This window comes from Halichoerus grypus, chromosome 3 (assembly GCF_964656455.1).
Source record: "Halichoerus grypus chromosome 3, mHalGry1.hap1.1, whole genome shotgun sequence".
Lineage (NCBI taxonomy): Eukaryota > Metazoa > Chordata > Mammalia > Carnivora > Phocidae > Halichoerus > Halichoerus grypus.
Window position 1 is genome coordinate 154,926,155 of NC_135714.1, and position 15,138 is coordinate 154,941,292.

The 15,138-nt window shown below is 45.3% G+C and overlaps 1 protein-coding gene across 4 annotated transcripts in view; it reads left to right on the top strand.

Annotated features, from left to right (window-relative positions):
• The window catches only part of ZNF395 (zinc finger protein 395), a 47,543-nt gene that overhangs the window by 16,201 nt on the left and 16,204 nt on the right, over positions 1 to 15,138 (top strand). Inside the window, exon 1 of one of the 4 annotated variants that reach the window (XM_078069477.1) lies at positions 12,520 to 12,562. The exons of the other annotated variants lie outside the window; for them this stretch is intronic. The gene's annotated coding sequence lies outside the window, so the exon portion shown is untranslated. Of the gene's footprint in view, positions 1 to 12,519; positions 12,563 to 15,138 lie in introns of those variants that run through there. 4 annotated transcript variants of the gene reach the window in all.

The window sequence follows — 15,138 nt, forward strand, 5'->3', positions numbered from 1 at the left end:
AGAATCTCTAGGAAGAGGAGCTTGGGGACCCTTTAAAACCAAGAGGCTGTTGAAAACAAAGCTGCATTGCTCCCTCAAAGCCCCACATTATCCTTTGAGTAGGAGCCAATGTTTTCCTCATTTTATAGGTGAGGAAGCTGAGGTACAGAGAGGCTTGGTGATTTGCCCGAGGTCACGCAATGGGAAGTTAGAGTTCGTTTGCAACCCTGACTCTTTCACTCTGCATTCTCTTGGGGTAGTTATAAAAGTGTTAAATAAGAATAATTTTAGTCCTGACCCTGGGTGAGCCCCACGCTTGATTCTTTGCTCTCACAATGCCCATTTCATTTCCTCTTCCGTGCCCAAACCACCACCACCACATTAACCTCTCGGTGACTCGAGTGTTCACTAACAAGGAGCCTGTGAAAGGTCATTTAGTTTAGCCTCTTCCTCCTCTTCCTCGATGCATAGGTTTCCTGCATAATAGAGTAGAAAGAGCGTATAGCTTCTGGAGTCAGACAGATCTGAGCTCACATCTCAGTTCCGTCACTTTCTGCTCTGTGGCCTCGGGCATATGACTCAACGTCTGTGAGCCTCAGTGGCCTCCTCTATAAAATGGGGAAGATGATGGTCCTCCTCTCATGGGATTATTGTGAGGGATGAAATGTGCTATAGTACGTGAAATGCTCAGCAAGTGACGGGCGCATAAGTCTTTGGCAAATAACGGCTATTGGAACTTTCCTGAAGGAACATGAGTCTTTGAAAGGCTGCTTTTTACAGAGAAGATCCCCTATTTTTTTCTTGCCGGTTTATTCTGTAACAGTTCTAATGAAGTAGTTAGATGAAGTTTTGTTTCCTGTGCACACGGAAGTGCCTTTTCCTCAAAAGGTTCTAGTCTTCTGTTGGCCCCAAACTAAGTACAGTCTACCTGCCAGCCTGACATGTGGGCAGCCTCCTTGATTGTCCTTGAGGCCGGCAGGAGCTCACTGGTGCCCGGTAACCACGGCCTGTGTGTCTTGGCCTACTGAGCGCTGATTTCATCCTTCTCTCCAAACTCAGGAGCGTGAGCCATCTGGTCTCTGTGACTGATCCACATCTATTTTGTCACTTTGGCTTAGAACATCCTCGCCAGTGAGCACTCTCTGCCCGATGCCATTAGCCTGTCCATTTCAGGGAAAACATTCAAGAGTGGACACCCTGATGTCCTGGGCCAAGCCTGGGGTCATTCATTCAGCCAGTTCCCCATCGCTGTTTTGTCTTTGAACTCAGCCTCAGCCGTGCAATTGTTGGGGCATGAAGATTCCCAAAACAGCCTTCTCCCAAGAAAGGTACTTACTCCCTTAGGGCTGTGCTTAGGGCAAGCCCCTCCCCCACGGTGTTCATTTTTCACTGTGTATTTAAACAGTCTTCCTTTACGGTGTCTCCACTCTCTTCACTTAGGCTGACTTTCTGTTTTCTGGGGAAATGTGTCTGTCTCCTTCACCCTCCAGTCACCCAGCAGATTTTTTTTTTTTTTTTTTAGATTCACAGCATACTTTATTTTGGCTTAATTAACTTATGTCAAACACTTAAAATTTTAACATGCATATTCATTTAGTTTTGTGAGCTTCATCCTGAAAACCATCTTTTTATCAGGCTTCCGTGTCAGAGTGTTGGATGTTTTTTGCCTTTTCCTGTAAGAAGCAAATTCTGATTCATTCATCTAATTATACAGCACAAATATATGACTGTGGCTCTGGAGCATATTAAGTGCTTTTAGAAGCCTGTGCTGGATGTGTGATCCAGGTGGGAGCTCAGTTCAGCCTAATGTTCTTTAAAGGCAGGGGCTGAAGCTTAAGCTTCTTAATTATTCTGGTCAGTTCATCGGGAAGAGCCTGGCACCTGGGTGGAATATCAGCAGGTTTTTAAAAACGCTGTTTTTGTTCTGGGGTACCCCTCTCCCTGGGTCTCTGGTGAGTTGGTGCCGAATTGTTTCCCGTGCGGGTCTGCACTGTTTGGGCCTAATCCCGATCTGGGATAGCTGGAATCCGAGACTGAAGTGTCTGTGGGTGGGGACAGATTTGGGAGGCTGCCACTGGAGGGTGCTCAGAGAGGCTGGTCAGGTTCCGCTTCAGGGAGCTTTGGCAGCAGGCCGTGAACCACCCTGGGCAGGGCACCAAGAGAGATTTTGGCTTGGGGGAGCGGAGCGGGATTTGGGCCTGTGTGCCAGCAGGCCCAGGTCATGTGGGCGACGGGCAGTGGCCCGGGGCCTCCCTTTGAACTGCAGGGGCAGAGCTGTCTGGCTGGGTGTCGTACTCTAAGCACTGATCCCTGGGGCTGATTCACTGTAGCCAACAGGCCTCCAAAGGGATTCACTGTTGGACTTCTCAGTTCCCCTCATCCTGCTGAAATCAGTTTTGTTGTGATTTCCATTAATTAGTGGCTCACCCGTGGTTTACTTGTTGATTTCCTTTGGAGTCAGTAGTTGTATTGCTGGTTCTGGTTGAATATCCTTTGCTAAGTGGGATTACCAGATGCCAGGGTACAGTGGCCACTGAGCATTCAGAGTGGCGTATTGTGTTATGTAGCGATCTAGCACCCATCTGGAGTAAGGGAATAGGGCAAGGGAACACATCTGTCGAGTGCCTTCCAGATGCTGGGTGTGTTTCTCATTTTTCACAGGTGAGGCAGGAAATTGAGGCTCCAGTATGGTGGCTGAGTGTCACAAGTCACACAGCTGGAGGGGACCGACTCACATCCCTATCTACTGTCTGTTCTTTCCCTGGAGAAGTGCCCTGTGCACTGAGTGTGCCATGGCTTAGCTTCTCCTGCATGGGCTGGCTGTCCGTTTTGAGCCAGGGTCAGCCCCCTGTGCATCATCCAGCCTTTCCCCCTCTCAGCCATGGCATTCCTGGGGGATTGGAAGCATTCCCGTTGGTATTGGAGGACTGCTCCCCTCTCAGAGCAGAGTCTCCCAGGAGAAGATGATAGAGCGACAGGGCGAGGGGCTGCCCCCCATCTGGAAACAGAAAACACCCTGGTCCCTTTGCTCACCTGTTTATCTTTCTTCGTTAGGTGTCTCCAAGTTGACCAATCTTGTCTGCATGTGCATGGTTTCTCATCTTTAATTTGGGGTCTCACACTGTTGGCCCACCCCCCAGACCAGGTGGCACCTTTCTTGGGCACCCAAAGCCCTGTGTGCTCTGATTACCCACCACAGGAAGGGTCTGCTGCCCTTTTATTAAAAACCTGCTGATTCCAGCCAGGCAAGTCAGCAGGTGGCTCTCACCCTCCTTACAAGCCCCACTGTCTGTTTATTTAGCATTGTCAAGAAATGTGATTACTATTTTTTCCAGTTTTATTGAGAAACAGTTGACATACATCACTGCATAAGTTTAAAGCATACAGCGTGATGGGTTGATTTACATATTTTGTGAAATGATAATCACAACAGATTCAGCTAACATCTGTCTTCTCGTATCGATTCAATAAAAAGAAAGAAGAAAGGGAGAAAAGTGTTCCTGTGGTGAGTACTCGCAGGATTTACTCTCTTAACACCTTTGCTATAGACCACACAGCAGTGGTAGCTCTAGTCATCACGTTGGACATCACATCCCGCGTACTTACATATCTTACCGCTGGAACTTTGTGTCTTTTGGCCACCTTCCTCTGATTCCCCGCCCTGCCATCCCCCTGCCTCTGGTAACCACAGGTCTGATCTCTTTTTCTATGAGTTTTTGTTTGCTTGTTTGTTTGTTTTGCTTTTGTTTTTGTTTGTTTTTTTAGATTCCACATGTAGGTGAGATCATGCAGTATTTATCTTTCTCTGACTTACTTCACTTAGCAGAATGCCTTCAGGGTCTATCCGTGTTGTTGTAAGTGGGGGGATTTCCTTGTTGTTCATGGCTGAATAATATTCCACAGTATATACATACCTCTTCTTTATTCATCAGTCGATGGACACTTAGGCTGTTTCCATGTCTTAGCTATTATAAATTATTGCTGCTGTGAACATGAGGGTGCAGATATCTGTTTGAATTAATGTTTTCTTGACCTTTGGAGACATTCCTAGCAGTGGAATTCCTGGATCATAGGGTAGTTCTGTTTGTAATTTGTGAGGATTCTCCACACGGTCTTCCACAGCGGCTACACCAGTTTGCATTCCCACCAACAGTGCACGAGGACTCCTTTTCTCCCCATCCTGGCCAGCACTTGTTACCTCTTGTCGTTTTGAGGCTGGCTCTTCTGACAGGAGTGAGGTGATATCTCATTGAGGTTTTACTTTGCATTTCCTTGATGATGAGCAATGTTGAGCATCTTTTCATGTACCCGTTGGCCTTCCAGATATCTTCTTTGGAGAAATGTCTACTTGGATCCTTTGCTCATTTTTTTTTTTTTTTTTTTTAAAGATTTTATTTATTTATTTGAGAGAAAGAGAATGAGAGAGAGCACATGAGAGTGGGGAGGGTCAGAGGGAGAAGCAGACTCCCTGCCGAGCAGGGAGCCCGATGCGGGACTCGATCCAGGGACTCCAGGATCATGACCTGAGCCGAAGGCAGTCGCTTAACCAACTGAGCCACCGAGGCGCCCCCTTTTGCTCATTTTTAATTGGGTAATTTGAGGATTTATTTTGTTTGTTTGCTTGCTCTTGAGTTGTATGAGTTCTTTTTTTTTTTCTTTTTTTTGACAGAAAGAGAGAGAGAGCACAAGCAGTGGGGAGGGGCAGAGGGAGAGGGAGAAGCAGGTGCCCTGCTGAGCAGGGAGCCCGACTTGGGTGGAGCTCGATCCCAGGACCCTGGGATAATGACCTGAGCCGAAGACAGGCGCTTAACCGACTGAGCCACCCAGGCCCCCGAGTTGTATGAGTTCTTTATATGTTTTGGATATTAACCCCTTATCTGATACATGGTTTGCAAATTTTTTTTTTTTTCCCATTCTGTAGGACTTTAGGGAATGTAATTATTCATTCATATGACTGTTGAATTCCAAATAGTTTCTACTTTAACCACTTAAATGAAAAAAAAATATATATATATATAGAGAGAGAGAGTGTATTTCTCTGCCGTCCTAAGGGAGAACATCAGAAAGCCTTTTTTTTTTTGTTTCAGGATTGGCACCTTGGGCATCATTACTGCACAGACTTCCCTTTCTGGCACGTGTGCTACTCAGGACCTTATGCTGATGGATTGTTAGGCTTTTTAAATTCTCACCTCCATGTTTTATATTTTTGGAGGTGGTTGTTTTGTTGCCAGCTTTGTGCTTTCCATTACCATAAGTGCTTCTAATAGATCCCTTCTTCCCAGTGAAACTCACACTTTCTTCCTCACAGTCCTTGGAGGATCAGACAAGGCCATGGGAAGGTATGGGGGCTGTAAACTCCAGAGCCCTCCATCCTGAGCCCCCGTCCTGCTGCTGGGTCTCCACTTGTGGAAAAAACAGAACTGCTTCAGAGAGGATCCAGGAAAACTGCAAACGCCACAGCTTGTTAGCTTGGGCAAAAAAATGACCTTGAGGAACCTCAGTTTTCTTAGCTGGAAAATGGGGATTATATTGTCCCTCCATATTTTCTTGAGTTGCCATGAGGTCAGGAGGAAAAGGAAGTCCCCAAATGTGTGTATTAAAGTGAGTGTAAACCCAAGTGCCGTTCAAACAGCCCTTGGTGGTGTGAGTTAATGAGCAGGTCTCTTGTGTGCTTCCTTTAAAAAACTGTTAGTTCTCTGGGCTCGTTCTCCGGGAGATACTCAGTTCCTGGTTTCCTCCCTCCACTGGGCTCTGGGTAAAATGCCGAGTCAGCAGTCACTCATCTCCCCACCTCCTCCTGGAACGCTCACATAGTTTGAGCACAGTTCAGATCAGGTTTAACCACAGTGCACGCACACACGTACACATGTGTATGCGTGCTCTCCCTTCCCCCCGTGCATGTACAAAAACATGCTGCACAAACTGCCTCACACGGCACATTTGTAACCATATTTTTACCTCTGCCTGCTTCCTTATATAGAATTCCCTGCCTGTTTTCACGAAAACACTACAGTCTCAGAACTGAGTTTGAACACCAAAACTCTACCTTTGCTTTTGATAACCTATCTTCATTTTAGGGCAAGCAGCAGGTATTTCTTAGAACACATTATTTTTGGAATCTGGGGCTCTCCTCCCCATAGGGATATCATCCATTTAAAATCCTAAATCTAAAAAAAAAAAAAAATCCTCAATCTGATGGGAGAAGCAAGATTTGGTCTGTGTCCTCAAAGGGCTTATAGTCTGAGGGAGATGCAGTCCTCCTGGCACGAGTGGACCTGTGTGCCAAGCACTGGCCTAAGAATTGTCTTGCTTACTGCAGAGCAGTGTATGCAGGATAGAGCAATGTACAAAGCGCACCGCGGTGGCTTTGAAAGCAAACGGGGAGCTAGGTGTGAAGGAGGGGGAAGTGCACTTGTTCCTGGGTAGAACTGTGAAAGCAGCGTTCCTTCCCTGCCGGCAGTGCAAACAGAGTGGTCTCTTCTACTTGACTGAGTGGTGGTTGTGCAGTCAGACCAACAAAACGTGTTTGCTGATCAGGGTCATTGAGTATTTGCTGGAGAAAACTCAGTATAACCAGATCAGATGACCTATTTCTATGGCCCGTCTGCTGGAATATGAAAATAACACTGCTATTTGGGACCTTTATTTTTTCCTTCCATTATTCTGTTAACATCTATTACTCCCAGTAGTGGGAAGGCTGGGTGCTCACTGATAGGGGGCGCTGAGGAGAGGGTTCCAGCCCTGGATGGCAGATGGGCAGTCGTTAAGGTCCCTGTCGATCTTGATAGTAATTCTAATTTTACTGGTAGCCTAAACCATTATACACGGATGCAGTGTAATCCAGCTTTTACAAACCTAGAGAAAAAGATGATAATTAGAAGGCCCTGAGAATCCAAATAGTCATTTTTCGAACAGCTGATTAAGAAATGTTGGTATTGAGTCAATCACCAACATGCTCAGTGCTGTATATCTTAAGCTTGTATTGCGAAAATCTAAAATGCACACCATACATTTTGAAATGGTGTAATAGGGCCTGATAAATAACTTGATGTTTTAGCTTAGGCCCTTGGCCACTCTTCAGGGGTTTCTATCAAAAGCCAGGCTGGGCAGAGGCTTCTGGGAAGAAAGGTCAATGTATGCCCAGTGAAGTGAGTACTTTTTTTACTTTTTCTGAAGCAGGCATTCCAGAAAAAAGAAAAAATAATAAAGCTTGAGAACTGCCAGGCAGCATTTGGGTGGTGATGACGTATGGGTATGGCAACTTGCTTCTGCCAGGGTTGAAATGGTGACCTGCACACTAAGAGAACCACAGACGTATTTGCACATAATCATAAATATGCTGTAAATGCACATGGCATCTCTCAACAGAGATCATCCCTGGCTAAGCATTGCTGAAAAATGAATTGTTTGGGAATCCTATACCCTGATGAGTTCTGTTGTAAAATAATAGATGTGGTTCGCTACAATATTTTGACCTTTGGATGAGCTTAGACAATCACACTGAAAAAAATTTTCAAGTTAAAACTTTGTAGATTTATGGGATGCCTGGATGGCTCAGCCAGTTGGGCAGCTGCCTTCGGCTCAGGTCATGATCCTGAGGTCCTGGGCTGAGTCCCACATCGGGCTCCTTGCTCAGCAGGGAACCTGCTTCTCCCTCTGCCTGCCACTCCCCCTGCTTGGGCTCTCTCTCTCTCTCTCTGATTAAAAAATAAAAATAAAAAAATAAAAAAACTTTATAGGTTTAAAAGAAAAAAAAATTGGCTTTCTGATAAGAGATTAAGAAGGATATGCAAGGGGTGCCTGGGTGGCTCAGACGGTTAAGCGTCTGCCTTCGGCTCAGGTCATGGTCCCGGGCTCCTGGGATCGAGCCCCACATCGGGCTCCCTGCTCCGTGGGAAGCCTGCTTCTCCCTCTCCCTTTGCCTGCCGCTCCCCCTGCTTGTACTCTCTCTCTCTAAAAAAAAAAAAAAAATCTTAAAAAAAAGTATATGCAAAACATTAGCCAAAGAACTAAAAACTCAAACTGTTGTTCTGTGTAGTAGTTACCCAGTGGAGATCATAAAATGGAAAGCTGAGGTTCAGTAGGGGACCCGAAACTCTTGGCAGAGGGTTGGTGTCCCTCCCCATGATCCATAAATTGTTCATTAGAGAGGCAGCAAGCACCCAGGATTTAACAAATGGGAGTCTTATTCCAAACTTCACTCTCCTTCAACAACAACAACACCCCCCAAGAAACCTCATTAGGTGTGTGTTGAATCAAGTTGACTTATGACCTGCCTCCTGAAAGTGCTGCTAGGTGATGTCCTGGCTTGCTGCAGTGTCCTTGGGTGGGAGGAGAGAGCAGCCATTGTGCATGAGCACGTGCACGCGCATGCACGCTCACACACGCACGTGTGCTGAGACAGGTGGTTGTCCAGCAATAGTCACGTGTCACATAGCAATTTGCAACTCAGAACCACAGAAAGGGGTTGTTTTCCTATTCTGTCTGTTCCAGTTATTTAACTGATGGCAGATGTCCTCATGAAGGGCTATTAGTACATCAGAAGATGTTTGCTGAGGTTAACCCCTTTTGGACATTGACCAAAATACAAGGGCAGCCACCCCACCTATTAGTGACAACAGCAGGGGTGAGAAGCGCAGGAAGAAGGCTCAGGATCCCCTTAAAACTGTCCATCATCTGGGAAGGCTTTTTTAGCATAGTTTGTGCTTCCATCAAGGAATTCGGTAAGTGAGTTCATAAAGTGGGATTGGGCTACATGTTGAAACACTGTTACTGTTACGCTGAAATAGAGGTTTCTTGATTTCTCTTGGCTGCACTGGAACCCTGTAGCAAATTAGGGCATGGCTGTTTATATGGACCACTGATAGCTCCCAAGAAAGAAACCAGATGGGGAGTGAATAGAAGTAGAGATGAGGAAAGAGGGGTTTGAAGGAGGCTTCTATCAGTAATAGGGAGGGTGGGACCCTCCACCGGAGATGTAAATTAACAGGCGATCCTGGCAAGTCACTCTGGGTTCGGAGTTACCCTGGTCCCTTCACCCACCTGCGTGACAGACCTCTGTGGGTGCTAGGTTCACTTCTGAATCCCTGAAGAACTCATTTGATTATGTTGTGCATTAAGCCATGTCCATAAAATAATGAGTATACCGATGAACACAAGAGAGGCATCAACTCACCCCTGGTGATGCTGCCCAGTCTATATTCAGTCTAGATTTGTGTTCTTCACGTCCATGCTAGCAATCCCCAGTATAAACTTAGCTAAGATTTTCCTTAACTTTTGGGATTGTCAGTTATCTCTTTGTGCCCTCTGAGAGGGCAATATATGTGTAAAGGTCTTCCTGAACCACTAAATGATTAACAGTGGCTTGGACTGTTTAACAGGGTCGTGCTAAGGCATTGACCTTTATTTTGTAGGTCAGAGGCTAAATGGGGAAGAGATTTTCAAGTAAAGAAAGTGTACAAAGAAATGGAAAAGAGACTTGCAGGATTGGGAGCTAGTTTTTTCTATCGAAGTTCATTGACGTAGAAAAGAAAAATACCATGTAGATAAAAAGCAGCTTAATTGTTATATTTTGAGAGTTCCCACACATACTAGAAATCCCCCACCCGGAGCACTGGTTCCTATTTGTGTAGCCTCCCCAAGCTAACCTCCCTGGGGCTCAGTTTCCTCCTCAGAAATAGAAGACTTGTTGCTCTCAAGTCATTTCTGAGGATTTAATTAAGTACAATCTATGAAAGCTAGTGCCTACTCAGTACTTAATAAAGGCAGTTTCCCTTCCTTTTTTCTCTTCTGCTTTTAAAAATTAAGATGTGGGCATCCTATAAATAAATCAAATAATAAAATGCATTTCAGTGGAATTGGGCCAGTTAAAGGAGAAAGGCCAGAGAATGAAAGCAAATGCACGTCAGGACGAGCTGGGAGTGGACAGGTTCACCAACTTTGCACAGATCCAGCAGGCTTTGGAGGGCGTGGGATTCACAGACCAAGGGAAAAGTATTCTTTTAAATTTAAAAAGAGGGTGCCTGGGTGGCTCAGTGGGTTAAGTGTCTGCCTTCGGCTCAGGTCGTGGTCCCAGGGTCCTGGGATCAAGTCCCGCATCGGGCTCCCTGCTCAGTGGGGAGCCTGCTTCTCCCTCTCCCGCTCCCACTGCTTGTGCTTGTGCTCTCTGTCAAGTAAGTAAATAAAATCTTAAGAAAAAAGAAAAAGAAAAAGGCTTACAAAAACATTGTCAGAGTCTGTTAGCCAAATATTTCAGGCCCCATCTGAAGACTGGAAGCCCAGGAATTTTGGAAGTATTATCCTTTCTTCGTTTTCAGTGGTAGAAACCTCAAACTTCCTGCTGTGGAAAGTGGGGGTGGCCACTGTGTTTTTTTGGTCAAGAGAAGGGGTGGTTTTCTCCTTTTTTCTTCTCTGGATGAGTGCTGCCATCTGATGTCTTCGAGTGGCATTGCGGCTTCGCCTCTAGCTCTTAGGAGCCCACTGAAATCAACCTGAAAGTCCCAGGTTCTTGTTTCTGGCTGGAGGCTCCAAGGATGAAGGTAGGCAACTGAGTTTCTGAAACTGAATTAGCTTGGATATACTTTTTTTTTTTTTTAGTGGTAAAGAATTTACTCCTTACATTTTTCTTCCTTTTTTGTGTTAAAGCTTCCCAATAGTGTTCCTGAATGTAAAGTCACCAGACAGCTGAACAGGAACTCAATAGGATGCTGTGACTCTGACCTTTTCTTATCTGTTCTTTGCTTTCTAGGGAAATCATGGTGAGGATACCGTGCTATCTGATTCCATCTGATTCTGATACCATGCTATCTGAAGCTTGGAGTAAAAAATATTTGTAAACGAGCCAAACACTTTTTCTCAATATTTGCAACTCCAAAGATTTTACTTATTTATTTATTTAGAGCATGAGTTGGGGGAGGGGCAAAGGGAGAGAGAGAATCTGAAGCAGACTCTGTGCTGAGTGTGAAGCCTGACGCGGGGCTGCATCCCTGAGATCACGACCTAAGCCAAAATCAAGGGTCGGGCGTTCAACCTACTGAGCCCCCCAATATTTGCAACTTTATTACTATCTTTTAAGTTTATTTTCCCTGTTTGTATTTTGTTACTGTAGAGATGTTTGCTTAGCATAATTTGCTGGAATGGTTGAAAAGAGGCCAGGATTGAGAGATGTGGAGATAGCATGAGACCAAACAAAGCCCCGATGCACTTTGGGACAGGGGTTAAAAAGCAGAGGTTTGTGGAACTGTTCAAAACAAGTCTGAATTCATAGCTATGGTGATGGTTTTCTTCTGGTGTGAGGGTGGCCCGGGGAAAAGAGGTGGGAGGGAGGAGAAATGTGACTGGAACAGTCTCTTGAAATGCCAAGCTTAATAGACAGGGGTGGAGGTAGCCTGGTGGGACATTCCAGGTGGAGAAATAGCATTGGTGTAGAGGTCCATGAATATCCTTGTATTTTATACTTATCACAGCACTGGGGAATGTGCTTTGTACATTTCAATTCCTCAACTAGATACTAACTAAATAAATGAGTCGGAGGGAACAGAGGACCTGGCACAGTGGAGATTAGGAATGTACTAGGGGCCCCAAAGGAAATGAACCACAGGATGGCTGAAGAATCAGTGCTGTAGAGAAGGAGGGCAGCCTGAGTTTGCAAAGTGCTGGGTCTGATTCCTCCTCTTCTGCCAGGAGACTGAGGCCTGAGAGCAGCTAGGCCCCCTAGTAGGCACCTGCCCCTAGAACCCTGTGCAGGAGCAAAGGATTCATGTTTGTGGTGATGAAGGGACTGCAAAGGTCTACCATTTGTTAGGTGACTAATGGAAGTCAGTTCTCGGGAGTTGGTGAGAAGGGCAGCTGGTAGGCTGGGGGAGCCAAAAAGGAGGATGTGGTTGGGGATTGTGAGCACAAAGCTTGCCCCTTTGGAATTGGACAGTACCTTCTGAAGCCAGTTCATGACATAGGTGGTGGAGATGGAGGTCAGTGGAGTCAAAGGAGATGAGGAATAGAGAGGTAGAGGCTCTAGGTCATGGATCCTACCCAAAGTATATTTGGAAACAGGAGGGGGAGCATGGTGTACTCCTAAGAAACAGACTTTGAAGTCAGCAGGTTCTGGGGTCTCTGACTTGGCCTTAACCCACTTTGACCTTGGTCATATCTCAATCTCTCTGAGCCTTTGAGGTTTTTTTGAGAGCAGAACAAGGATGATGAAAATGGTACCTCCAGAAAAGAGAATGCCAGTACAGCACCTAGCATAGGGTCCAGCACATAGGAAGTGCTCATAAGCACTAGGTATGAATGTAATGTCTATGTATATACGAGAGGTATTCAGAGGTGAGCTGTCCAGTTGGCCTGGGGGTTAGGACTTGTTACCCAATGGGAAAAAAATGGGACCATTCATCATCTTTTTAAGAATATGAAAATTAAGTCTATTACAGAATTATGTAGAAGTCTGTGTCCAAAATGTTCATTTCCCTGAATCTGGAACTAGAGTGGACTTCATCATAATAATGCTACTTTGTATTTCTGTCACACTTCGCAGGTCGTGAAAAGCTTCTACAGGAACATTCTCATGTGCTCCTCCAAGATACTGGTGAGGGGAGTATTAGTGTTGTGATTTGTAGATGAGGACCCACAGGCTCTGAGTGGGTACTGCCCATGTGGCCCGAGGACAGCTCTGTGTTTTCCCTGCATCTCACTTAGCAGGGAGGCTGCAGGTCAGGGGAAGGATTTCCCGACTCAGCTTGTTGACTGATGCTGATTACTGAGGGATCTGGAAGATAGAGTTCTTGTTTTCTGGAATGGTGTAGGTGCATCAAGGTCAAGGAGTGGCCCAAAGAACTCCTGAGGGTCCTCCCCTAGCCCTGGGGCTCACTGAGGGCCAGGGTGTGTAGAACCCCTCCTCTCACGCAGGAGGATTTTGAATAGTGAAACATCAGTTTCAATCTCCTTCCTAGCTTTTCCCTCTCTAAAGTGCGGAAGGCAAGTGCTACCCAGTTCCCTGCTTTCTGCAGTGTGATAAACGGTACCCGGATGCCTCGGAGTATCCTGAAATGACACGTGCCACTTTTCACAACAGCTCCTGTTTATCCTGGGATGAACCCGCCAAGGCCTGGAATAGTCTTCCTCGGTCCGTGTCAGGGGTGTGGTCCTACGGTTCCATCACCCCTTAGTGCATTAGTAGTCTGACACCAGGTGCTGTTGGAGAGAGTGTGCAGGCCACGGTGATTCAGTGAGGAGACCTGGATTTGGAGTTGGGAAAGCACATCTCCTTCAGGTTCTGGCATCGACCACTTTGCCTGCTGCGAACAAGTCACTTAAGCTCTCAGCGTTAGTTTCTTTAAGTGTAAAATGAGGAGAGGAGAGTTGGCATCTCATTTCTGTTACTCTTTGCAACTTTGAAGCCAACTAAGCTGCAGAATCTGCAAGTCTCTGACAAATGTCCTCATGCTCCGACTTAGCGATGTCATATATAGGAACCTGACCTAAGGAAGCATCCTTGGTATGTGTGTGCAGAGGTTGAGCTCAGAGGATGCTCCCTGCCGGCAGAGCAGCTTAAACAGCACCACGAGGGATCTAGCCCTCAAGTACAATAATAAAGGATTTGTTAAGTTAGCAATGATGGCATCTGCCTAAGAAAATACTGTGTGGTTTCTAAAAGAGTTTTTATTGTTTTTACTGAATAAACGTTTAGTGATAGAGTAAAACCTACACATGCTATTGAGAATTCAGTTTACCTGTCTCACATTGAGGTCTTTCATCCACTTTGAGTTTATCTTTTTTTTTTTTTTTTTTTAAAGATTTTTTATTTATTTATTTGAGAGAGAATGAGAGACAGAGAGCACGAGAGGGAAGAGGGTCAGAGGGAGAAGCAGACCCCCTGCTGAGCAGGGAGCCCGATGTGGGACTCGATCCCGGGACTCCAGGATCACGACCTGAGCTGAAGGCAGTCGCTTAACCAACTGAGCCACCCAGGCGCCCCACTTTGAGTTTATCTTTGTGAATGGTGTTAGAGAATGGTCGAGTTTCATTCTTCTGCATGTGGCTGTCCAATTTTCCCAGCACCATTTATTGAAGAGACTGTCTTTTTTCCATTGCATGTTTTTTCCTGCTTTGTCAAAGATTATTTGACCATAGAGTTGAGGGTCCATATCTGGGTTCTCTATTCTGTTCCATTGGTCTGTATGTCTGTTTTTGTGCCAGTACCATGCTGTCTTGGTGATCACTGCTTTGTAATATAGCTTGAAATCAGGCAACGTGATGCCCCCAGCTTTGTTTTTCTTTTTCAACATTTCCTTGGCGATTCGGGGTCTTTTCTGATTCCATACAAATTTTAGGATTGTTTGTTCCAGCACTTTGAAAAATGTCATTGGAATTTTGATTGGGATGGCATTGAAGGTATAGATTGCTCTGGGTAGCATACGGCCACAGCAACTTCTTTCAAGATATATCTCCAAAAGCTAGTGAAACAAAAGCAAAAATGAACTTTTGGGACTTCATCAAGATAAAAAGCTTCTGCACAGCAAAGGAAACAGTCAATAAAACAAAGAGGCAACCCACAGAATGGGAGAAGATATTTGCAAATGACACTACAGATAAAGGGCTGGTATCCAAGATCTATAAAGAAAAACTCAACACCCAAAAAACAAATAATCAAGTCAAAAAGTGGGCAGAAGAGATGAACAGACACTTCTCTGAAGAAGACATACAAATGGCTAACAGACACATGAAAAAATGTTCATCATCATTAGCCATCAGGGAAATCCAAATCAAAACCACACTGAGATACCACCTTATACCAGTTAGAATGGCAAAAATGGACAGGGAAAGAAACAACAAATGTTGGAGAGGTTGTGGAGAAAGGGGAACCCTCTTACACTGTTGGTGGGAATGCAAGTTGGTACAGCCACTTTGGAAAACAGTGTGGAGGTTCCTCAAATATTTAAAAATAGAGCTACCCTATGACCCAGCAACTGCACTACTGGGTATTTACTCCAAAGACACAGATGTATTGAAAAGAAGGGCCATATGCACCTCAATGTTCATAGCAGCAATGCCCGCAATAGCCAAACTGTGGAAAGAGCCGAGATGCCCTTCAACAGATGAATGGATAAAGAAGATGTGGTCCATATATACAATGGAATATTACTCAGCCATCAGAAAGGATGA